The sequence below is a fragment of the Pseudorca crassidens genome, chromosome 20 (assembly GCF_039906515.1).
Source record: "Pseudorca crassidens isolate mPseCra1 chromosome 20, mPseCra1.hap1, whole genome shotgun sequence".
NCBI classification, from domain to species: Eukaryota; Metazoa; Chordata; class Mammalia; order Artiodactyla; family Delphinidae; genus Pseudorca; species Pseudorca crassidens.
The window spans coordinates 42717175-42744088 of NC_090315.1; the positions used below are offsets into that span (position 1 = coordinate 42717175).

At 48.0% G+C, this 26914-nt stretch overlaps 1 long non-coding RNA gene across 1 annotated transcript in view; it reads right to left on the reverse strand.

Moving 5' to 3' along the window:
• LOC137214680 (uncharacterized) overlaps positions 1 to 26914 on the reverse strand; it is a 778223-nt gene that overhangs the window by 543120 nt on the left and 208189 nt on the right. Inside the window, exon 2 of the long non-coding RNA XR_010938994.1 lies at positions 18595 to 18761. This is a non-coding gene — a long non-coding RNA (uncharacterized lncRNA). The remainder of the gene's footprint in view (positions 1 to 18594; positions 18762 to 26914) is intronic.

Consider the following 26914-nt stretch of genomic DNA (forward strand, 5'->3'; position numbering starts at 1 on the left):
ATGTTGGAAGATACAGTTGGTTTTACTCCCCTCCCCCTCCCCCAACCTTGGGCAGACTGATTGACAGTTCCCCACAAACGTATCAAATGAAGTGGAGGTAATTCAATTCCTCCAATGGGAAAAATCACACTTATGTTTTGACAATTTACATTTATGTGTCTTTCTTCATGTAAGAAAAGTATTCAAACAAAGCTTTTAGTCAAACTCCCAAACTGTGGGGAAAAGCTGGGCATTCTACCGAAACAACAGTGGAGGGGGTTGGCAGAGGTTTTTTTTCTTTTTTTTTAAATCTCATTCCATCTTAATACAGACTCGGGATTAGATGCTGATTAATTTGGCACTAAGGGCTGTTGTTAATCAGTTGTCTGTCAGCAATCGTTTCTGGCCACCTTTAAATTATAAAGCATGGTGGGATTAACTGTACTTTTGCAAATTACCTCTTTACAAAAGTATAAGTAAACTCAAGGTGTACTCCGGGAGTGACATCACCCCTGTTTATACTCACTGTGATTCTGGGGGTTATGACGAGGCTGGGCTCAAGCTGATGAACTTGGATGGAATCTGCCTTGTTTAACAAGGCATTTTGAGACCTGGCATTTCCTGAGCCAGTTTCCAGAGGGACAACAAAGCACTTCGTAGGGTCACACCAGGCAGGAGCCTTGGCTGAAGCTGGGGATGGGCTTGGCCTTCTGCCCCATTGGAGAGTGATCAGGTGAGCGGGGCCCACAGCCGCCCCTCCTGCAGGACGCGCAGCCCAGGACAGCACAGCCCGGGCCTCCACTGTCTGGGAGGTCTTGGCTCATCTATCTGCCCATTCACTGGGGATACCAAGAAGGTGCGGGTGACGACAGGAAGGGGAACTGACCGCCATCGGGTTCCTAACAGGCGCCAGAAATTGTCTGGCGCTTTTCTGGGGCTTCCCTCTTGATTATAGAAACATTAATAGGAAAAATATACATATATTGGAAAATTTTGAAGAAAATAGAGTAGAAAAACAAAATTACCTACAACTCTCAGAGACAGTCATGAGCATTTTTTTTTTTTTTTTTTTTTTTTTTTTGCGGTACGCGGGCCTCTCACTGTTGTGGCCTCTCCCGTTGCGGAGCTCAGGCTCCGGACATGCAGGCTCAGCGGCCATGGCTCACGGGCCCAGCCGCTCCGCGGCATGTGGGATCTTCCCGGACCGGGACACGAACCCGTGTCCCCTGCATCAGCAGGCGGACTCTCAACCACTACGCCACCAGGGAAGCCCAATCATGAGCATTTTTAAATATCTGCTTCAAGGTTCCCCAGGTGGGGATGGGGAGGGTGTGCAGGTGTGTTTATCCATATTGTCTCCAATACCTTCCCTGAAATAAACAGGGAATAAATAACTAAATTTATGTGCATAATTAGGGTCATAATATATGCATATTTTTGCATTCTGCATTCTTCACTTAACGTGATACTGTATTTCCCCTTGTCATTCTAGTCTTCAAAAACAACATTTTAATAGCGTGTGCTTTGAGAATAAAAGGGATATAGACCCCTGGTGAAAAACTCTGCAGCATACGGATCGGGATTTTGCCCTACCTATCTCACCAACAGACCATTATCACTGTTTACCATTTTCTTACAGTCCATCCACTCTTTCCTATTCATAGATCAATTTACATGTGCCTGTACACGGATGCATATATTCATGTACTTTTACATATATGTATTTATACAACTTTGCATCCTCCTTTGTCACTTACATTATGTGGCGAGTTGTTCTTGTGACTTATATGTTGTTTTTAAAACCTTATCTTGATGACAAATTAATATTACATTATGTAGCGGTACCGCAATGTGCCTCGCTAATATCCAATTTGGGGACATTTGGGTTGTTTCTAATGTTTAATATGATAAATAGTTCTGGGAAGAACATCTTTCCACATGAAACTTTATGTCTGTCTCTAATGTTTCCTGGAAATTCGGGAAATTAATTAAAACTTTGGCTTAGTTTTATGTTAGGCTTAAAAGGCTGTCTTTCCTGCCCACCCCCAGTGCACTTAGTGAATACTGAAATTCTCATTAAATAAGGCAAGTGGTTTCTGTTTTGATAGAATGCTTCCAGGGACGGGGCACTCACTACCATATGAGTCAGGTCCTCCCACATTTGGGCATCACAGTCATATAAAGGTCCTTCCTTATACCAAACAGACGTCGGCAGCATGGGACAGCTACACACTGGGGACATGGGGCACTAGCTAATTCCTGCTGAGTTCTTCAAAGAGTTTCAGATATTTCTCTACCCTCTCCCTCCTCTAGGCTAGTAAGCTCAAGTCATTTGAGTTTCCTTCCAAATCCTGGTAGTCTGGGGCCCCTCCCCACCATGGGTCTTTCCTCTGGTACCCCCTGGTGCCCTCATTCCTCTTCCAGAGAGGCCCAGCCTTTGCAGGGTGTCCCCCTCACTCTTTCTCCAGCTCACAGGTATTTAGGGAAATGACTCTTAATACCCCTATAACTGATAAGGTATAGACATGTCACAGCCACATCCTGGGGACAGTAATTGCACCAGGGTTCAGCTCACCAACCTCCTTTGCAGCCGGACTGCCCCGTTTCTCGGTCCTGCTCCATCAGCTGTGTGACTTTGAGCGTGTTCCTGAACCTCTCTGGGTCACCAAGGTTGTGGGAAGGATGAAGTGAGATGGCGATACCTGTGCAGAGCTCACATGAGCTCTGGGACAGCGTCTGTGCTCAGTGCTGTGCGGTCTACCCTGTTTGGTGACAGATTCTCCACCTGGGCAAGCTCAGCAACATTCAGGGAGCATGCCATTCAATGGCCCCCTTAGATTTTACAGCGGCAAACTCTCTGGTCCCAGGGAGTCTGTGAGCCCAGGAGTCTGGGTGAAGTACCCTGTGGTTTCCAATGTGCCCACAGGCTGCTGTACACAGTGGGGAAGACTGGGATGGGGAGCTGACCAGGCAGGACTGATGTGCTCAGGCCTGCTTATCTAGAGCATCCGTACTGGGGACACAGGGCCTGTAAGTCAGACATGCCCAGTAAGTGGGGAGGCTTCAGGCATGGCTGGTTCCAGGTCACCCACTCAGCTCTGCTTCTCAGGAGCTGAGCAGTCTGTGCAGAGTCATATGTGTATATATGCACACACACATGTGCGAGTGTGCATGAGTGCACACACACACACACACACACACACACAAAACACTCTTCGGAAGGAAGCTCCCAGACTCGGGATCTCAAGATGTACAATCAGCTCCAGAAATGGAACAAATGAAAATTCAAATACAAAAATGGAAGAAAACGGGCTTTGGTTTAGCATTCCAAAAGAAATGGCACTTTTGTGCTTTGGCGATTGGGTCAGAAATGAACATATTTGTAAAGTTTGATTAAAATGTACTTTTAGGAGAGGAATGAAAGCGTGGTTGGAACTGCTCTGGCAGCTGTGATGATGCGTCCTGCTGCTGCCCACCCACCTCCAGTTCTGATCCAGGTCGGATAACAACCATAAAAGAGGCAGCTCAGAGGGAGATCAGAGGGCCTGAGATGTTCCTGCTCTCTGGGAAGTCATCAGACCCACAGCTCGGGTGACATCGGGGACAAGCCATGTCAGGAGGGAGGCTAACTGCTTAAATTTCATTAACTTGGGGCCTCTGGATGGAGCTCACGAGACATCAGTCAACAAAGACACTAAAATGTCTTTCGAACACTGTTTAAAGCATTGATTGATTTAAACACTGTTTAAAGCATTGATTTTCATTTTCTCCCTGCTGTTTTCCGTTGTTATTGCTGCTAAGATGCCTGTTTCATTATTCTCTGTGCTGTACTGGGGCAACCGAAGTCTAACAGAAGATGCCTATCACACGGCCATTCATTCTGTGCAGAGGGCTATCCCTCCCCTACCCACTGGGTAAACTCCTATTCATCCTTTGAAACCCATTTGAAGAAACCTGGGAGTCATTCATCTCTGAGAGCTCCCCCTCTCACAGCCTACCACCAGGTCTAATTTCTTTCACATCTTGAATCCTTCCCATCTCCCTCCATCCCCACTGCCCCACGGATAGCCCTCATCATGTCTCCCCAGGATACAGCCACCTCTCTGTACCAGATAAATACTGAACGATGGATGTCACAAATGTAACCCCATTTCATCCTCCCAGCCATCCTGTGGTTGTCACTGGAGACGTGAGTAAACCATGGGTGTGCAGATCCACCACTAACTGTCCAGTGACCTTGGGCCTCAGTTTTCTCAGGTACAAAGTTGGGTTACATTGTCTCTAAGATCCCTTGTAGTTCTAAAACTCCACACCTCACAGTTTCTTGCTTTAAAAAAAAAAAAAAATGTTCCCAGTGGGATCGTGTTTTCAGTTTTATATTTGGAACGGGGAACATTTTCAGACGAATGTGGATCAAACGGATGACATGATAGGAGAGTGAAAAGCCCAGCGGGAAACAGATGAAGGAGTAGGTGTCAGCCAGTTTTGAGAGGGGAACCGTGGGAGTGGAAGGGGGCAAACAGCACAATGGCCTGCACCCCTTTGAAAGAACGTCATGTGCAAGAGGCCGCACATGCCTCCTCTCCCTTCAGAAAGCAGATTTGAACTAATCGCAGGAACTTTTCAAGAGGCATGTTTCAACTGAATTTACAAAATGACTTTCTAGGTCTGCACTCCTGAGAGATGAAACGGCACGAGGCTTAGAAATAAAAAGACCAGGTTAAAAAAAAAGGCTCTGCCACCTCCAAGCCCCATCTTCCTGAAATTCCTGAGCCTCAGTTTCCTCAGCTGTAAAATGGGGCTAAAAGTAAACCTACCGCAGGGGACTGTGGTGAGAATTAGAACACACAATATTTGTGATGTGCTTAGCACACTGCTGGCAATTATAATTAGCTGCAGTTATTATTATTACTACTATCATTATAATTATTGTTATTTTTAGCAAAACAACAAGAAAACCAGTTTTTTTCCTTTTTTAGACCGTTTTTTTTCTCGTGGTCCCTAAAATGTCCACACTGAGGTGAGTCCTTCCTTCATGAGCAGGTGGAGGTTGCCCCTTCCCACGTGACGCCCCTTTGGTAATACCAGACACGATCTCTCAACAGAGCCCAGAGGAGCATTCAGCAGCACGGCCAGCACCCGTCGCCAAGCCAGACCTGCTTCGAGTCCCCATTCACGGAACGCACCCAAGCAGTTCCCCCACGTTTTGAAACCACAACCCTCCACGCCCGGTCCTGGACGCAGCCTGTGCTCCCCACTTCCTTGAAGGCATCAATACCAAGAGCACACGGCTTCTCTGAGAAGCAGGGACAAGTCTGTTCACGCGCTGCAGGATGTGTCATGGAGACAGACAAGCCGGGAGAGCTTGGGAACGCGGGTCAAGCGGGTCATCTATTAACTGGCGTGGCACGTAGGCCTCACAGAGGGCGGACACCATGCCGAGACCGGCGCCCAGCTCCACTCGGAAGAGCACCGGCCCCAAGATACAGAAGCAACCGCCTGGCAGATTTCCACATTACAAATTATCTTCCACACTCATCCCCTTAATTCTGAAGTACTGAAAGTCAAAGCTCCCTTCCCGGCATCTCCGAGAGCCCTGGGAGAGCGGTTCTTTTCTCAGAGTGGAAGAATGAAGACGAAAAGCTGTTTTGTGCTCTCCTGTTAAAGCCCACACTTCCCACCATTCAGGAACCCCCCAATTCATATTCTTTTCAATATCCTTAGAAAATAAAGTTCGTTGTGTTGGCGGGGGATGACAGCAACTTGACAGGTGAGTAAGAGCGATTTTTGCCCTGGGCACTTCTATTAATGTACCAATATATCTAAATTTTTGAAAAACCTCTTTCCCCATGCACTTTTCTTTTTAACAATAGTAGTAGCAGTATGATTCCAACTTTATTTTATTTGAAGCCAGTCTGTTTATCGAACAAAGATCTAGGTTTGGGAAACCATGAACACCCTGAATGGAGAAGTACATGGCTTCTTTTAATTTTAAAACCTTGGTTAAGAATGTGAGCTTGAGATTTGGGACTTCCCTGGTGGCACAGTGGTTAAGAATCCACCTGCCAATGCAGGAGACACGGGTTCGAGCCCTGGTCCGGGAAGATCCCACATGCCGCGGAGCAACTGAGCCCGTGCGCCACAACTACTGAGCCTGCGCTCTAGAGCCCATGAGCCACAACTACTGAGCCCGCGTGCCACAACTACTGAAGCCTGCACTCCTAGAGCCCGTGCTCTGCAACAAGAGAAGCCACCGCAATGAGAAGCCCTCTCACCGCAACGAAGAGTCGCCCCCACTCACCGCAACTAGAGAAAGCCCATGCACAGAAACAAAGACCCAAGGCAGCCATCAATCAATCAATCAATCAGTCGCTCCCAATCTTTAAAACAAAAGAATATGAGCTTTGCCACCAGGCCAGCAGGGTCTCAGCCCCAGCTACGCATCAGAATCACCCAGGTAGCTTTTTCAAATGCCAATATCTGACTCCACCCCAGACAATAAAATCAAAATCTTTGGGCATGTGACACAGTGCAGATAAATCAACCAAACCCTGGCTCTCCCGACATCAGCTGTCATAGGAACAGGCACTGGCTTCACCAGCCACAGAATGCGAGGAGGAATACGCTCATCTTGCAGGGCTGTTGCAAAGTTTAAAGAGGTAAGCTCATGTGAAGTGCTTACTTATAGCATGTGCCCGGCTTCTCACAAGACTACACAGATAGTGAACACTGATTCTGGACCGTGTGTGACACTGTGACATCACTGCATTGATGGAAAGTTCTCATGCTGAGCAGTGCAAAGCAGGGGCCCATGCCTGAGCCCCAGTGTCCTCATCTGTTAAATGGGATAATAACAGCGGCTACCCCGGAAAGTCACGTTGAAGATTCAGCGATGCAAGTTACATAAAGCTTAGCACAACTCACGATATAACACACACCAATACAGGTTGGCCCTCATTAGAGGCAGACCTCAGAGACATTGTAAATTCAGTTCCAGACCACTGCAATAAAGTGAATAAATATCACCATAAAGTGAGTCACATGAATTTTTTGGTTTCCCAGTGCATATAAAAGTTGTGTTTACACTATACTGCAGTCTATTAAGTGTGCAATGGCATTGTGTCTATAAAAACAATGTACATACCTTAATTTAAAAATACTTTACTGCTAGATCATATGGTGACTCTATTTTTAGTTTCTTAGGGAACCTCCATACTGTTCTCCATAGTGGCTGCACCAATTTTCATTCCCACCAACAGTGCAGGAGGGTTCCCTTTTCTCCACACCCTCTCCAGCATTTCTTTGTAGTCTTTTTGATGATGGCCATTCTGACCAGTGTGAGGTGATACTTCAGTGTAGTTTTGATTTGCATTTCTCTAATAATTAGCAATGTTGAGCATCTTTTCATGTGCCTGCTGGCCATCTGCATGTTTTCTTTGGAGACGTGTGTATTTAGGTCTCCTGCCCATTTTTTGATTGTTTTTTTTTAATATTGAGCTATATGAACTATTTGTACCTTTTGGAGATTTAAGTCCTCGTCTGTCACATCGTTTGCAAGTATTTTCTCCCAGTCCACAGGTTGTCTTTTTGTTTTGTTTATGGTTTCCTTTGCTGTGCAAAAGCTTATAAGTTTGATTAGGTCCCATTTGCTTATTTTTGCTTTTATTTCTTTTGCCTTGGGAGACTGATCTAAGAAAATATTGCTACGATTTATGTCAGAGAATGTTTTGCCTATATTCTCTTCTAAGAGTTTTATGGTGTCCTGTCTTATATTAAGTCTTTAAGCCATTTTGATTTTATTTTTGTGTATAGTGTGAGGAAGTGTTCTGACATCACTGATTTACATGAGGCTGTTCAGCTTTCCCAACACCACTTGTCCAAGAGACTGTCTTTTCCCCATTGTATATTCTTGCCTCCTCTGTTGAAGATTGATTGACCATAGGTGTGTGGGTTTATTTCTGGGCTCTCTATTCTGTTCCATTGATGCATGTGTCTGTTTTTGTGCCAATACTATGCTGTTTTTATTACTTTGTAGTATAGTCTGAAGTCTGGAAGGGTTACGCCTCCAGCTTTGCTTGTTTTCCTCAGGATTGCTTTGGCAATTCTGGGTCTTTTGTGATTCCATATAAATTTTATGATTATTCTAGTCCTGTGAGAAATGGCATGGGTAATTTGGTAGGGATCACGTTAAATCTGTAGGTTGCTTTGGGTAGCATGGCCACTTCTTATTTTTTAAATTTATTTATGGCTGCGTTGGGTCTTTGTTGCTGCACATGGGCTTTCTCTAGTTGCGGAGAGCAGTGGCTACTCTTCGTTGTGGTGCGCGGGCTTCTCATTTTGGTGGCTTCTCTTGTTGCGGAGCACAGGCTCTAGGCACACGGGCTTCAGTAGTTGCGGCACATGGGCTCAGTAGTTGTGGCACATTAACTCAGTTGTTGTGCCTCACAGGCTCTAGAGCGCAGGCTCAGTAGCTGTGGCACATGGGCTTAGTTGCTCCGCAGCATGTGGGATCTTCCCGGACCAGGGCTTGAACCCATGTCCCCTGCATTGGCAGGTGGATTCTTAACCACCGCACCACCAGGAAAGCCCAACCATTTTAACCATGTTCATTCTTCTGGTCTGAGAGCATGGGATATCTTTTCATTTCTTTGAATCACCCTCAGTTTCCTTTATCAGTGTTTTATAGCTCTCAGTGTAGGTCTTTCACCTCCTTGGTTAGGTTTATTCCCACGTTTGTTTGTTTTGACGCGATTTTAAGCAGGATTTTTTTTTTTTTTTTACTTTCTCTTTCTGATATGATCCCACAATCTCACTCCTGGGCATATATCCTGAAAAGATGAAACTCTAATTCAAAAAGATACATGCACCCCAATGTTCGTAGCAGCACTATTTGCAATAGCCAAGACATGGAAGCAACATAAGTGTTCATCAACAGAGGAATGGGTAAAGAAGATGTAGTGTATACATATATATAACGGAATATTACTCAGCCATAAAAAGGAACGAAATACTGCCATTTGCAGCAAAGTGGATGGACCTAGAGATTATCATACTAAGTGAAGTAAAAGACAAACATAATATGATATCACTTATATGTGGAATCTAAAAACTAATACAAATGAACTTATATATAAAACAGAAACAAACTCACAAACATAGAAAACAAACTTATGGTTACCAACGGGGAAGGGCGGGAGCGGGTGTAAATGAGGAGTATGGGATTAACAGAGACACATCACTAGTTATAAAATAGAAAAACAACAAGGATTTACTGTAGAGCACAGGGAACTATATTCAGTATCTTGCAATAACCTATAATGAAAAAGAATCTGAAAAAGAATATATATAGATATATATATTATATACATGAGAATCACTTTGCTGTACACCTGAAACTAATACAATATTGGAAATCAACTATAGTTCAATAAAAAATATAAATAAATATCAAAAAATAAAGAAATCCATTATCCAACAAAATGCTGTATTGCTAAAAAACGCTAACCATCATCTGACAACACAGGGTTGCCACAAACCTTCAATCTGCAGAAATACGGTATCTGCAAAGCACAATAAGGTGAAGCACTATAAAACAAGGTATGCCTATATTGCAAAAAGTGATACGTAACCTAGAACTCTCCCGCAAGCAGAGGTCAGTGCCCCACTAGAGAGATGGCGTTAAGTGACTTGCCAAGGGTTACCATCTGGTAAGCAGAATCCTCAAAATTTGCGTCTTTTCTCCCAAATCCATGTTTCTCCCTCTTCGTCGATCGCCGTTGTTACAGGGGCTGGGTTGCTTCCTCAGTGAGGGCTGAAGGCCTTAGCCTGCCATTCGAGCCCTTTACAGATGGGCTCCAAGCAGGCTTTTCAATTGTATCTCCACTTCTATCCACCACTCCTCAAATGTGCGCCATTTATTCTCTCACCTCTGAGCCTCAAGGCACACTTCTGCACGCGCTCCAATCCTTCCCCGCCTCCAGAGCCTGGTCCAGATGCCTCCCTGCCATGATCTGCCTGCCAGAAGCGCACGCCCCTCTGCTGAGGCCCCGTAGCACTTTGTCAATTATCTTAGTCGTTCTGATAGCCCATCCTGCTTACGAGGCATATCTGTCCTAATGGACTGTGGGCTCTTAGGAGGTGGGATTTCTCCTAATCGTGTCTGTTCCGGCCTGCTGCCTTCAGTAATTCAATCTAACACCTTCTGTTTTTAAGTGGGGGTTAGGGGAACACATGTTTGCCATAAATCAACCCGTTTGACTCCTATGAGATGTCACAGACACACTTAACATTATTAATTTTCCATGAGGCTCAGCTGTGAAGTGTTTGGCAAACTGTCCGTGATGAGATTTTGACAGTCACTCGTGTTGGAAATTCAGAGCAGCAGATGGGTGTGGTAACCCGCATTTGGCTTAAAGTGTAGTTCAGTGTTTGTGCGTTTTCACAAACTGCAACTTTAGATTCATGCATAAAGGAGAGAAAGAATTCAAAATCAAGTTGTGCATTTCAAGGAGCCGTGTTAATGCTTTTAAACGGGAAGCAAAGAGAGAGCCCTGCAGAGCCCTGCAGAGGGGGGCCGGAGCCATGGGATTAAGTCCCCATCTCTGCACCACCTGGGCTGTGACCTGAAGCAGTAAGTCCTCTTCCAGGGCCTCTATCTGCTCAACTGTCAAGTGGAGAAGTTGGACCAGAAGACGTCTGGCTCTTGTTCTAGGTCCCACATTCCAGGACTCGTTGGATACCAGCTCAATGGAATTTGTTGACTCTGGGATTTGTTTTGTGGGACCAGCAGGGATTGAGAAAGCTTTGAGGGTTCTTGGCCCTAGAATGACTTCTGTTGCTGACCAGAGGCCTGAACCTGAAGTCCCTTTGTTTTCTGGATTCATCTGCAGACAAACAGATTCTAAACTGTCTCTGCAATAAGGAAAATGCTGCCCCATAGGAGCAGGTCTTTAGGGAAATAGATCAGGTTCTATTTGTTTTGCAGAAATACATCCAGGCCTTAATATCTCTTAACTCCCAGCGGGATTACTAAACCTTCGCTCTCGGGGATCAGCCCATCCAACTGCCTTATTTTATAAATGGGGAAAGTGAGGCCCAGGGAGGAGAAGTGACTTGCCCAAGGCCGTAAAGGGCAATGGGGCAGAGCTGAGGCAAGGATCCTGTTCTCCTGGTTCAGGGACTTCCTTTCCTACTGGCCCTGTGCTGTGGAACTTCATGCAGGCGTGGCTGGGCTGGGGAGCCCTCCTGAGCCCTCCTGGAAGGAGGGGCTGGATGCGTGGAGCCACGTGAACCCCTTATCTCATCTCTCCTGGGGTCGAGCAGGTCAGAGCTGGAGGGGCCCCTGGAGAATGTGTAGTCCTGTGGTCTCCATCCCGGGAGGAGCAGGCAGCAATCCTGGGGTAGGAAAATCTCCATCCCCAACGTGATGGTAGGGTTACGTGAGGTCAAGAGGGTGGGACCTTTGCGACGGGATTATAATGCCCTTATAAAAAAGGATCTCGCCTCTCCGCCACAGGAGGACACAGTAAGAAAATGGACACCTACAAACCAGGAAGGACGCCCTCCCCAGATACCGAATGTGCCAGCGCCTTGATCTTGGGCTTCCCACATGCAGAACTGTGAGAAATCAACATTTTTTACTTAAACCCCCAAGTAATTTGTTACAGCAGCCCAAGCTGAGACACTAATCTTACACAACCTCTTCATTTTATAAATGAATGGGCTGGATCCTCAAGAGGGCAAGTGATTCGCTTAAGGCCACATGAGACCCAGGACATTCTGCTAAACCATGATCCGTTTGTCTTTCCGTCTCACTCCCTTTCTAAAGGGTCAGAAAATTGTCCACCCTTATGGGCATGTCCGGAGAGGGCTCCAGCCACTCCAGTCCTCTGCCGAGCCGCTGGAAGGCTCAGTCAGGAGGACTTGAAAGATTTCGTGTTTTCAAAAAGCTGAAATCGAAAAGTGCTATCATTTTCTTGAAATACATTCTTTTGAATAAAATGTCTATTCTGGATGCCAGCAGCAAGCTTTGAAACATGTTCAGGATGACATGATTGATAACAAGAAGGCTTTTCCAAGGTGTTTCTAATTTCATCTTCCTGGTTAAAGAATGTGAACTTTCTAACATGATGTACGGCCTAATAAGAAGGTGTGCTCCGACCAAAGTTATTTATTTATGCTTCCATCTTTGACAGAAGAATATTAACTACTGAGAAAATCATAAAGCCAATTAGCAAAAGCTGAATAATGTCCATGTGAGAACATGAGCGTAGAAACACAAGATACTTCTCATCCGAATGGCAGATCACAGACATTTTCTGCCCTCCTCCGGGAAGCCATGGCCAGGGCACAGCGGCTCCTTTCTCTCCAAGGTGCCCTCAGGTTGGCCTTGACGAAGTCCAGTCTGGGAGCTGATTCTGGGATGCTCAAGAGAGAGTCACCCTGGCCGTTGAATTCCCTCCCTGTGGGACCTGCAGAAAAATGCGTTTCTGGGGCTTCCCTGGTGGCGCAGTGGTTGAGAATCTGCCTGCCAATGCAGGGGATGCGAGTTCGAGCCCTGGTCCCGGAGGATCCCACATGCCGCAGAGTAACTAAGCCCGTGGGCCACAACTACTGAAGCCCGTGCGCCTAGAGCCCGGTGCTCCGCCACAAGAGAAGCCACTGCAATGAGAAGCCTGCGCACCGCAACGAAGAGTAGCCCCCGCTTGCCACAACTAGAGAAAAGCCCGCGCGCAGCAACGAAGACCCAACGCAGCCAAAAATAAATAAATTAATAAATTTACAAAAAAACCCCGCATTTCTGCCCATCCTGCTACTCACCCAGCTGCCCTCCAGCACTGAGCACAGATGAGGAGAACAGGGAGAGGCGGAGCTCCAAAGATGGGCGCTCCTCTCCTCTGCTTCCAGAAGGGAGTCTGCTGCTGCCAGGGAAATGGGGGTAACAGCCCCCGCCCCCTGCCCCACGCCCCCTCATCTCCTCCTACTCGTCTGCTCTTCCTGACAATGCTGCTCCCAGGAGCTGCAGAGTGAACAAATCTTCAGTGAGCACCTACCATGTGCCAGACACCAGCAATACAAAACACACACAGTCCCTGCTCTCCTGGGGCTCCCAGGCCACAAGGCATCACAGCAGGACGCCCCTGGGGACTCAGGAGTGAGCTCATAGGCTGAGATGATGCTGTTCCCCGCTCCTCCAGTCTACCTTGTCTCTGAAGCTGAGGAAAGGAAGTGGGGATGGGGCCTGACAACAGCTTCCAAAATTAACAAGAGGTTAATTTCCCCAACACAAGCTGCAAATCTCCTGTTATGCTTCCAGAAAGGAACAACAAACAACCTGAGATTTCACTTGGAGGCTGTAAATTAGTCTTTTCCCCAGCACCCTGGGCACCAATCTGTCACCCTGCATTCTGTAGCCCAGTGCTAACTTTTAATAATTTCTTGACAACCGCTCACTCCACATTAAATACATGACACTACCACGGTGCAGTTCAAGAAAGCAATGGTCTTCCAGGCAGAGAAAGACGTCCCTCATCACCCTACTCCCCACCTACATAATTAGCCAATGGTCAGATCTTCCTGGAAACTGACCTGTATGTTTTTTCCATCACAAATAACTGGTCTTTCAAGAAAATGGCCCCTCTCCAACCTGAACCACCAATGGTAACGAAAAACCCAAGCAGGGCTCTCATTGCCCTCTGTCCCCTGACCCCCTCACCTTGTCTACGGGCCTCACTAAAGCGTGGGAAGAGGTTTTTCATTAAGACTCCCCTGCCCGGAATTCTGAAGATTCCCAGCTGATAAAGCTGGTTGCAAGAACGAACAGAGGTCAGACCTAGGGTTGTAGAATCCTAGCCTGTCTGAGCTGAAAGGAACCTTGGAGACAGTCCCACACCAGCCCTTGATTTCTCCTTTGCCAGAGAAAGAAACTGCCTCTGCCCACACAGCAATCAATAACAGGGCTGGGGCGGGACCCCACCCCCACCCCCGCTCTGGGCCACTAGATCGTTTCCACCAAACCACAGCACACTCCACATTCAAGTTTGCTCATTTCCTGGCCCCAATTTATCATCCTGGGATTTAACACCCTAAATAAACTGTGCAGAATTCCCAGGAACTCTTTAAGAGTCCAGTCCCACGTGTGTGATGAAAACCATCAGAAACTGCAGACAAGATGTTCACACATGTGACTGTGGATAGCACATCTCTAAGCCCCTCCAGACTGAAATCTTTGATGTCATTGGTAATCTCTTCTTCCAGGATAGAGTACACAGAATTTCCATTTCTCCCCAATGACAAGTAGGAGTTTGCAAAGTTATAAACTGTTTTTCATGACCAAAAGGATTAGTCTCTCTATATCCCTACCTCATGAAACGCAAGAGGTCCAAGAGATCATTTTCAGCCCAAGGAATCAACCACGAAGTTGAAAGCAAACATCGTTATTCATTACTCAGCTGGATCTTCTTTGAGAGGGATTTCATCATAACACGATTTGGACAAACTCGCAGAATAATATTAAAACCATAAACTATGTAGAAGTACACATGGTGGCAGGCACAGGATCTAAGTTGGGAACGCTGAAAGTTATTATCACGTTCCAAATTTAGTGTCACAATGTCTAACCACAGCTCATAATGTTACCTATCAGACTGTTTAGGCATCTTTATTTCTTGTTGGGAAAAAAAAGTTGTCTCCTGTCTTGTTGGACCGTCTGAGTATCTATCTTATATCAAAGACAACAAAATATGTAATTTTACGTATTCCTGTACCCATAATTTTAGTACAAAAGGGCTCTGAACTCAAACTGAATACTTTTTTTTTTTTGCGGTATGCGGGCCTCTCACTGCTGTGGCCTCTCCCGTTGCGGAGCACAGGCTCCGGACGCGCAGGCTCAGCGGCCATGGCTCACGTGCCCAGCCGCTCCGAGGCATGTGGGATCTTCCCGGACGGGGCACGAACCCGCATTCCCCGCATCAGCAGGCGGACTCTCAACCACTGCGCCACCACGGAAGCCCTCAAACTGAATATTCTTGTTCAGAACTCCATTTGTGAAAGTCACAGCAGAGCAGCAAATGAAGAACATTATATGTTACATGCAACTTATCTTGCCTTTTTTTTTTCCAGTAAGACTGAAGAAGAGAAAAAAAGAATCAGTGTTTGTAAGTCACTTCCTAAAGTCTGAAGAATTACCCCTTTCGTCATTGTAATTTGGTGATCAGCTCCTTAAATGTGTAATAAACTGTTTGTGGGAAACGGGACTTTTTATTTGTCATGGAATTTGCAGAGAATGTATCAGCCCACTGGAGTTCTTGGCACCATGTGGGTTTTCTGGGTTTGAACTTTGATGTTGCACCAGGACCAAAGAAATGGGGCAACGGTGCAATAAGCCACACAGAGAAAGACCAATACTATATGATCTCACTATATGAGACATCAAACTCCTAGAAACAGAGAGGAGAATGGTGGTTGCCAGGGGCTGGGGGAACTGGGGAGATGTTGGCCAAAGGGTACCAACTCCCAGTTATAAAATGAATGAATAAGCCCTGGGGACCTATGTACAGCAGGATGATGACAGTTAACAATACTGTATCATAAACTGAAAGTAGCTCAAATGGTAGATCTTAAATATTCTCATCACACAAAAAAAAAAGAAATGGCAATTATGTGAGGTGATGGAGATATTAACTAACCTTACTGTGGCCCTCATTGTATGACATATACATGTATCAAATCATCACATTGTACACCTTAAAATTACACAGTTATATGTCAATTTTATCTCAACAGAGCTGGGAAAAAAGATAACTAGATGGAGATGAGCATCAGATGACAGGGCTAAGATATGTGGGTACCACCTAAGCACTAGAACTAGGAGAACATCTTCTCCTGGTCCTGCCACTTATTGGGTCTATAACTTGTAGCAAGTTACTTAATAACCCAGATTGCTTCCACTTTCTCGTTTCTAAAACCAGGATAACGATAATAATACCTCCTTCATAGAACTGTGGAAGTACTGGGTTGGCCAAAAAGTTCATATTACAGAAAAACCCAAACCAACCCAATAAATGACTAAGAGATCTTAGCTGGGCTTCCCTGGTGGTGCAGTGGTTGAGAGTCCGCCTGCCGATGCAGGGGACACGGGTTCGTGCCCCGGTCCGGGAGGATCCCACATGCCGCGGAGCAGCTGGGCCCGTGAGCCATGGCCGCTGAGCCTGCGCTCCGCAACGGGAGAGGCCACAACAGTGAGAGGCCTGCGTACCGCAAAAAAAAAAAAAAAAAAAAAGATCTTAGCCAACGGGTCCTGGATCATAGTAAACCCTCAAAAATGTTAGCTGTTTCTCTCCTCCTAACACCCAAGGAATCCTTTTCTCCCGGTTCCTAACTTGCCTTTGGTATCTTCTCCTTTGGCTTTTCAAACGTGAAAGTGTCAAATCTCAGGAAACTGTTGGGTCAAAATCTACACGCACTGCCAAGACTGCTAATGATTCCAAATTGCCCTTCAAAAATACTAGCACATTGTACACTACATGTGCACACAAAGCCGACAGGCGAAGCCAGTAAGTAATTTCAAAGGCCCTGAGAAACTTACTAAGTGCACGGAAGCATCTGCTGTGCATTTATTTTCAATGAAAGAAGCTGCAATTATTTTGATAGCTGTGAGAAGTGTTTCTATATAAAGAGACATAAACTATCTTGCTTACTCCACTCCAAAAAAAGAAGAGAAATGGGGCGACCATATCATGCCCCTCCCACCCCTCTTCCTTCATCCATTTGTCTTGACCTCACCGTATTTCCGTGAAAGAACAGGAGGCATTAATCGGGTCCCTTCATGGTTCCTTACCAAACCCAGCTTCAGCTGGTCCCACTTCTCCCTTCTTGCCTCTGCTCACAGAAGAGGCTCTGTCCTTCCCACAGACCAGTCACTGCACGTGTGTCAGGACCTAGCTCCCTCTAGCCTCTGACCTGCCTTCAAATCTTCAATGTCCAGACATTCCTCCCTGGATTCCGCATCCTGCGTCACCCGCCACTCCCTCACCCCCACTCCCAGCATCCCCACCAGTACAAAAGCACGCACCTGAGCCTCCCATCTTGAGCCAAGAACACACTCTCTTTTTTTGTGGAGGGGGGGGGCATGGCCTGTGGCTTGTGGGATCTCAGTTTCCTGACCAGGGACTGAACCCAGGCCACAGCAGTGAAAGCACCGTGTCCTAATCACTAGGCCCCCAGGGAACTCCTGAGAACACTCTCCCTTGACCCCACGCCCCCATCTTCACTCAGGAGGCAGCCTCACACCAGCCCTGCTCCTTCACCACCTGTTCATGAACAACCCACTCCCCTGGGGCTTCTGCACCCACAACTCCATGGAAACTGCCCCTCCTAAAGTTACCACGGTACCTCCTTCTTTGCTCGGATTTGAATGACGGCACCCCCCAGCATTCAGCCCTCAGACCCACTGGCAGACTTCCGCAGCCCCGTGCCCACGTTCCCTCAGCACTGACCATACCTGAGCGTGCAGTCCCCACGGCTTCAACCACAGGCAACCGCACCCTGCCCGAGGGCCTTTCCTGGTCACTGGAGTGTGCTCAGCTCACACGGGCAAACCAGAAGGGCCGGGGGTCAGTACCTCCTGGAAGCAGCTCTCAACCCATGGCTGACGGGATCGGTGGATGAATACCTCAGCCCCCTCACTGTTTTGGAGGGATAACCTTGAGGCATGTACTACAGTACCTACCAGAGTTCCCACACTGGGTTGAGCCCCACTGTGATTATTTAATGCTCTCTTGTCTGGAGTTGCTATGGACCCGAGTCATGCCCCCCACACACACAAATTCATATGTTGAAGTCCTAACCCCAATGTGATGTTATTTAGAGATGGGGTCCTTTGGGAGGTAATGAGGTTTAGATGAGGTCACGAGGGTGGGGCCCTCATGACGGGATTAGTGTCCTTATAAGAAGAGACACCAGAGATATTGCTCTCCCCCACACTCGCCCCCTTTCCCTCCCTCCCCACCTTGTAAGGACACAGTGAGGAAGTGATAATCTGCAAACCAGGAGGAGAACCTTCAACAGAACCCAATCGTGCTGGCACCCTGATCTCAGACTTTCCACCTCCAGAACTGTGAGAAATAAATTACTGTGGTTTAAGCCACCCATTCTACAGTATTTTGTTATGGCAGCCTGCACTAAGACAGGGTTAGAAGAAACAGACTGAAGCCAGCTGGTTCAAGTGGCAACAACCAGGCTGGAGATACGAACCCAGGAGGCCTCGGCAGATAGACAAGTTGATGAAACAATAAAAGGGGGATAAGGTACTTTCTATCTCACAGGGTGGTTGTGAGGATTGAAGCAGATGCCTCACACCCTCCGCTCAGCTCGCATGAGGGCACATATCAAAGGCTGGGTAAGTGGGACAGTTCTTACTGTTCTTATTGCAGGTCACACAAGGAAACATTCTTAGAATCATAAAATCTCGGAGAGATCATCCAGCTCCTTTGCAGGTAGGGAAACTAAGGCCAAGGCAGGAAAACTGACCTGCCTGGCATTTTTCCACCATTAAAGTTTGTTTTTATAAGATTTACAGACCCAGCAGTAAAGAAGGAAGGTGAGATTTAACTGTACCTTGACAGTCAATGAGACAGGAGCGCACCAATAAACCTTCTCAATGCCAAGGCTGATGAGCTTTGGTCCTGATTCTGTGACTGCTTCCCTCGTCTGATGCTGCTGGTCTCTCCTCCTATTGAAACTCTCCTGACTTGGTTTCCATAAAACGACGCTCTCCTGATTTCCTAGGAAAGAAGAGTAATAAGAAAAAATTAAAAGGCAGAAGGGAAAGTGACTTAGGGTGGGTTCCCTAGAAGCAGAGCCCATGGCAGGATTGGGGTAGCCCTGAGTCCGTGAGGAGGGCTCTCAGGACGCGGGGAGTGAGGGAAGCGGGACAGAGGAGGAGCTAAGAAGGATGCAACCTTGAGCAGAGGCTAGCCTGATCCCGTGGGGAGCCCTGGAGCATGAACTGCACCAAAAGTTTGCCCTACCTGGCAAAGGAAACCAGCATTGTGTGCCTCAAGTTAGTCAGTGCCCTGAACGGGCAGCCCCCTTTTGGCTGAGGGCAAGTCTGCAAAAAAGGGGGCAGCTGGGAGTCATTAGCACCCAACCTCACAGCCGCTGGTCGAGCCCCAATTGCATCAAAAGGAAGGGAGGGAGGAATGAGGGAACGAAGGAAGGATGCATTAAGTGATCACCAGAGAAGTGCTCTAGAGGCAATAACAATTCTCATTATTGCAATCTTCCTGAAAACCCAACCAAGTCAGGAGGTAGGTGTTACTAGCTTCAGTTTACTGATGTGGAAAATTGGGGGGGGGGGTGTTTCAGAGATTTTGAAGGAACAATGAAGTGACCCCCAGCCCCATAAAATGACCAACCAATGTGAGAAAGTATCAGATTATTCACTTTTAAAGAGCAGTCCACAGAGCCCAAAAGGACCTCAACAAGCCCTAGTCCTAGAATTAAGGAGCAGGTATCCAAGACCTGAATTCCCTGTACTCCTTAACCTTTCCAGGCCTCAGGTTCCAAGTCTGTGAAATGGGCAGGACGTGAACTGACTGTGGCAGCCTGAGGGTGGTCCCCAACAACCTCGACACCGTAATCTCTGGACCCTGTGAATGTTCCCTCGCCTGGCAAAAGGGACTTTGCAGATGTGATGAAATGAAGGATCTTGAGACGGGGAGATGATCTTGGATTATCCAAGCTCTAGGTGAGCTCTAGATGTCATCACAAATACCCGTATAGAGAGAAGCAGAGGGAGATTTGACACAGAAGAGAAGGCTGAGTGAGGACAGACGATTCAGAGGAGGAAGATGCTAAGCGACTGACTGAAGGAAAAGGCCACAAGCCAAAAACTACAGGAGCCTCCAGAAGCCAGAAAGGCGAGGAAGCGGATTCTCTCTGGAGCCTCCCAGAAGGAAGCGGCCCCGCCAACGTGCTGATTCTCAGCTCCGAAGACTCTCCTGGAGCTCCTGACTTCCAGACCTGAGGATAACTTTGTATTCTTTTAAGCCACTGAGTTTGTGGTCATTTGTTACGGCCGCGACAAGAAAACGAATACCGAACATCATTTCACTCTCAGGAAAATTGTGAAACAAGCTAATGTGCCCAAGGCCCGGGGTGAGGCCCGGGGTCAGTGGAGACCTGGGGGGGAGTGGGGATGGGGATTACAGCTCGAGTTGCCCAAATCACAGCTGCTGGAATCCACCGCCTGCCCTGGAGGCTTCCTGCGCGGTGCCACAGCACAACTCCCCGCTCCGTCAGGACAAGGGCAGGAGAAGGATGGAGTTCAGGAAATGTCTGATTGGCTTTGAGTTTTGGGGTTTGCAAATCAGGCATCCTGAGCGTGAATAAGGCTGACTCTCAAGCTGGGCACTGATGGGGGTGGTGACCTACAGAAAGACCTGCAGGCCTGGAAAACGTGTGCAGCCCCGATGAACAAACACCTGGAATACTCAGGCTACTTCATGGGGCTCCAGGGCCCCAGCTGAGAGCAGGACGTGGAGTCAAGGGAGGAGAGCTGTCCCCCCACCTCTGCCACCAGTTTGCCCTGTGACTTTAGACGGGTCCCCCGACCCTGCTCTCTGGGCCTCCATCTCCAGTCTGAGACAGCAGGGGGGTGACGCGGGTGAGCCCCGGGGAGCCTGCCTTCTCTGATGCTGGGTCATTTCACATTCCTGGTCAGGCCCGCAGCCAGGAAGGTTGACCCCACTGGACGCTCAAGATTTAGAGGATCACAGAGCCAAAGGCTCAGGAAAAGCAAATCCCAGGGCCTCCCAAAGACAGTTAGAGAGGCAAGACGGAGGACGGACTGTCAAAATATTTTGTCTAAAAACAGGCCGAGGCAGCCTGCAAAACGCATATTGCACATGCATCCCAACCAGACAGAAACGGAAAGGAGGTGCAGCCCTAAAACAGATACATTCACAGAAACAGGAGAACGTCTTCCTCTGGTGGCCTGTTTTAGCCAAAAAACACATAAATCGATTCCCAGGGGAGTACGGCGATTGAAAAGGGATCGGGGCTCTGGAAGCGTCTCGATGACAGCACTGCCCAACGAGCTTCCAAACTCCATCTCAAGGGTGTGGGAAGAGAGAAGCCTCTTAACCAGAGTGGAGGGAGCTGGGGGTGTTGTTTGCACCCTGTAACTCCTATGACAGGAGGAGGAAGCTGAACTTGAAGAGGAAAGTCACATGCTCAAAGTCAGAAAGCTACAAAGCAGCTGAGATGGGATTCAAAATCAGGACTGTTGAATCCCAAGTCCCCCAAGTTCTGAGCCGTTAGGAAAACTGTGGAGATGAATTCAGATGAATTCCTTACAGTAGGCCAACCTCAGTCATTAACGGAAAGTTCTGGAGGTTCTGGGCGCATGCCTAAACTTTGTGATGCTTGTGGTAAAAGGAAGTTATCATGCTGGTCTACAAGCCAAGTGTCCATCACTCTAACAAGGACAAAAACAAGGATGGAAGGATCAAGCACGGCCTAGGTTGGTCCTCCAGGCCCCTCCAAGGCCAACAGGCACTGGCTTGCTCTCAGGAAGGACTTTTTATAAGTCAGAGCTGACGGTGGAATGGGTTACCCTAGAGGTAGTGAGCTTCCCATCACAAGGGGTATTCAAACAGAAGATCTTTCCAAACCACAGACTTGACAATATCAACCTCAAGGTTTCAGGCCTTTCCCATCTGCCCTGCCCCAACCCCAGTCTCATGCACACCCCTTTTCCACCAGCATCTTCTCTACACACCTGAACTTCTCATCTCTCAGTCTTCAACCACACCACCCCCTCTGCTGAAACGTCCATGAGCCTTTTCTATACCTGGGGATTCTAAAACGCTTTTACAGATCTGCTCAAATGCCTCTCTTTGGCCAGCCACACCCTCAAGCCATTTTGGGGACCTTTCCTCTGCATTCCCCTGCAGTTGACTTTATTTACATCCTTCCCCATCTCTTTGGGGATCAGCTAACAACCATGCCTTTGTTCCCCTCATTACCAGCACCATGCCTAACTCTAAGTAGGCCTCCATGCATGGGTTTTGCACGAGAGCACCCAGCTTGTGTGGTTTGCGCTCTCCAGCCAAGCTTGCTGCCTTTCCACCTTCCCAGAGGGAAAACCCAGGCCCTGACACACCCACAGCCCTGCCCTGGCTGACCCGGAAAGCTCTAGGCCCACGGGGGGAAGCGGGGAAGCTTGTGGTCAACCTTGAAGCTAAGACCATAACAATTTTATTTTTAAAAATTTTAAAACTCAGGGAAGAAACAATCGGGAAGCTCAATTAGGGGCCTCTGGCCTCAGAAATCATAAAAGTCAGTGGTATTTTAAAAATAATACCTTCCTGACGCTCAGGGGGCTCATGGAGGTTTGCTGGTCCCCAGCCATTTGCACTGCCTCCCTCTCACACATTATAACGGGTCTCCCCAGCCTCGCTCTGAATTTCTGCTGTTCCAACACTGAAGACAATTCTCTGGCACACAGCCATGCAGACCAGACAGTGAGTACAGTCCCTCTCCTTCCTCAGAACAGGAATGCAGGGGACTGGCTCTCGGTAAAGAACCCACGGACGGACGGAAGTCACAGCCCTTCTCTTCACATAAATTGAACACGGGGAGCTGCCCAGGGCCCCCTGAGGCAAACCAAGTCCAGTGGGATGTCTCCTATCAAGTCATCCCGTGGAAAACCCCAGCAAGCTCTCACGGGGCCTCAAGGACACGATCAGGGGTGACCTCCAAGTGGACACCAGTGGATTTGATAAGAATGAAAACACCCTACACTGTGTAGCACTTAGTTATTGCAAATGGGTATCACACACCCCCCTCTCATCTAGTCCTTCCAGGACGTGTCAGAGGAGACGCCATCGGTCTCTCCCCGCGTGACACATGGAGCCTGAGTCCTGGAGAAGGAGAAACAATTCTCCCAGACCAGTTTTACTGATTTCTAACCCCGAGCTCTCCCTTTGATGTCTTGAGAGTTACCACCAGCAGCATCCTCTTCTCAACTCTCCCTCCACAATACCCAGCCCAGGGTCTGCACATAGTAAGAACTCAGTGCAGTTAACCCTTGAACGACATGGGTTTGAACCGCGTGGGGCCACTTACACGTGGATGTGTTGCACTAGTAAATACCGCAGGACCACACTATCCACCATCGGTTGAATCCGCAGATACCAAGAAACTGTGGACAAGGATGGCCGTTATGAATGATAAGCGGATTTTCAACCGCACAGAGGGCCGGCATCCTTAAACCCCTCCTTGTTCAAGGGTCAACTGTAAAATCTAACTGAGCTCATGTAATTGTATCCCTGTAGTGAAACAGAAAAGCTGGCACTCGGCCTTGGCACCGATACATTTTAAGGCGCACAGGAAAAGGCATTCAGGTTGGGGGGTGGGGGTGACACTGAGTGCTCCACTTACAACCCAGCACAGGCATTCACGGAGCTCGTGAACAGAGCCAACTGTACTCTCCTGACCTCAGAACGATCCACCATTTCCCTGGAAGGTCACACAGTGGCCAAGTGGCAGGAGCAGGTTTTGAATCCAGGCCACCTGACCTCAAAGTCCCTGCATCAACTTCCAGAGGGAGTCTGACTGCCTGCCCATCCCAGCCCCCACTCTTCTCTTTCAATGCCACTGTTCACCCCTTTCATCTCCATCTCTTGACTTTTAGGTATTTGTATCTTGTTGCTCACCTCCACTGAGATGGTCTGGGTTGAATAGCTTTATATCCATCATTTATACCTTAAAAGAAATGAGAGTGAGTCGACACATTAGCCCTTCAGGAGGACCTGGGTTTTCAACCATCTCTTCCTACGATCCCTGGCACAGAGATTCAGAGGGTCACGGCGGGGTGGTATTTCAGACAGGCCCTGCCCAGGAAGGCTGCTCATGGATTTGGCAGGGAGCAAGTGCAGGGGAGTTTTGCCAGGGCTGCCCCAAGGGAGTGCAGTTTTTAAATCCTCATGAGTGGTGATCCTTGGAAGCCGCCTGGAAGTTAACACAGCAAGAAGCACAAACAGCCCGCTCTTTGCAGAGACACAGGTGGGGCAAATTCAGTCAGAGGACCGAAGAGGAAATGCAGAGCTGCAGTCTGGTCCCCCACCTGATCAGTCGCCCACATGCACCCCAATTCTCCCAGTCAGAGGGAGGAGGACGCCAGGCCTGCTAGCTTGAAGCACTCCATTGGGAAAAAAAAACTTTCCATGTGAGGGACTGCACACACTCCTCTGCCTCTCTCTTCTACCTCTTCACGTGACAAGGCAGAAGGCCATTTATCACCCACGGTCTCGCCATGCTGGGGTCGGCCCACGTGTATCAGTCAGGAGAGACCAAGGTTAGCTGCTGTAACAACTGCCCCACGCTCAGTGGTTCACCCCCACAAAGGGTTTGTCATTTCTACATTCAGGGCAGGAGAAGGGAAGGTAGCAAATCACACCCTAGCCCTTAAAACTGCCCAGAGTGACACCATAAGCACTTCATTGGCCCCAAGCAAGTCAGAGGCCCTGCCTAACTTTAACCGGTCAGAGAAGTACAATCCCACCGTTTGCCCAGAGGTAAACAAAATATTTGGTGAGGGGCTTCCCTGGTGGCGCGGTGGTTGAGAGTTCACCTGCCAATGCAGGGGACACGGGTTCGTGCCCCGGTCCGGGAAGATACCACATGCCACGGAGCGGCTGGGCCCGTGAGCCATGGCCGCTGAGCCTGCGCGTCCGGAGCCTGTGCTCCGCAGCGGGAGAGGCCACAACAGTGAGAGGCCCGCGTACCACAAAAATAATAATAATAATAATAATAATATTTGGTGAATAGCGTGAAGGACTATAGCACTGTAACAGTAATAATAACTATGATAAAATATTCAAAGAAGCTGACGTTTACTGATATTTACCACATACCAGGCACTGGGTAAAGTGCTTTCTATCCTTTATTCCATTTAATACTGGAATGGATGCTGGTGAAGTGAAGGGAAAATACAAACAAGGTAGATGCTAATATTAGCCTGAATTTATGGATGAGGAAATGTAGGCTCATGAACTCAAGGGACTTGCTTGAGGTCAGATAGTTGGAAAATGGTGGATCTGGGACTCGAACCCAGGACTCCTGAGACCATGCCTGCTAATTACTACCCTGCTCCCAAATACATATTTAGGGCCTCCAGAATGGTGGAAAGGCAACTACACCAACTTTGAGATAGAAACACTGCTTTCTTATCCTAGCCCCCATCATCTGTAGCAGGTGGTCTCCAGGTCCAGGAACAAAGTGCCTTCCTTTAATCAAACAGATTCAGGTCTGTCTCTCATCCACCCAGCTGCCCGTGGTGTGCCAGACCCCACACCAGGCAGGTGTAACCTTTATCTGCCTTGATTCTCAACATGCACCTGGCAGGTAGGTCCCTCTGTCCCCATTTTGCAGCTAAGTAACTTGAGGCACACACTAATTAGAGCAGTTTTGAAGCCAGCTCTAGCTGGCTCTGAGGCTTGTGACGACCTCTCCATGGGGAGGTCAGCCCAGGCAGGTGTGTGACTGTAGAGGACCGGCCGGGCATGGGGGTGGGGGTGAGAGCAGGGGAGTCCCTGAGTTCATATACCTGTGGGTGTACTTCTTCAGCCCAGCCCCTCCCTTCCTCACTTCAAAGGGAGTGAACCCTAGACAGGGTGGCCTCTGCCAGATTGTTAAAAGCCCCCACTGGTGACTCCTTTCTCTTCGGGGTAAGGCATCTCTGCCTCTAGAAGTCTTCTCGGGAAGACAAAACATTAAGTCCCTGTCAGGCAGTGCAGTCAGTACAAGGAAAGCACGTGGCTTTGGAGCTCAGTGCAAATAACATCTATACCACCTGGAAGCTGTGTGACTTTGGGCAAGTCACTTAACCTCTCTGGGCCCTGGTTGCCACAAAATGACAGAGTTGGGCTGCATCTTCCTGAGGATTTCATCCCTGATCGTGTTTTAGGAACTAACGATACTCTGATGAACTCAAGCAAAGGCCAGGGGGTGAAAAAGGGTTCATGGGCGAGTCAGGGGATGAAACTCCATGCGACAGTGGAAAGCAGCTAACGGTTACAAGCCACTCCTCTACTAGGGGTGGCTGCATTGAGCACAGGACCCTCATTACTGCATGTGGTTCCCTCTACCGCCCCGTGAGAAAAGAGCTCTTATTATCCACAGTTTACCAGGCAGAAATCAATAGAGCAGGACGAGTCCCCAGGCCTGCAAAGACCCAAGTATGTGCTCAACAGCAGATAGCTAAGTGCGTTTGTAGGGGAAGGACTGTGAAGGGATCTCTTCGCCACTTCTTTTGGTTTTTAGTCTAGTAATTGCAAAAATAATACAAGCTCATCCTAAATTCTAACAATATTTATATTTTAAGTGACCATCTTATCCCCTGCCGGCTAATTCTACTCCAAACAGGGGTAAGCTCTAGTAATGTTTTCGCGAGGTTCCTTCCAAGTTTTCTCGATGCCTCTACGTAGGATTATACAAAGTAGGATTTGTTCATCATTTACTTAGGGCCTGCTGACAACAGTTATAACAGTCACATTTACAGAGCCCTTCCTGGGGCCAGGTTCTATACCAGGTGCTGAGGACAGCTGTGAACAAGAGACATGACCCCCACTCTGGGGGGCCGTCAGAAATACTCTGCAGCTTACCCTGTCCCCCACTTACCAAACTACAAATCACCCCACTTATCCCACTTACATCCTGGGCCGTCATGCAAATCACAAGATCTACCACACTTTTTAAAACGGAAAATCTCCTTGTGTTTTTTTTTGTTGTTTTTTTTTTTGCGGTACACGGGCCTCTCACTGTTGTGGCCTCTCCCATTGCAGAGCACAGGCTCCGGAGGCGCAGGCTCAGAGGCCATGGCTCACGGGCCCAGCCGCTCCGTGGCATGTGGGATCCTCCCAGACCGGGG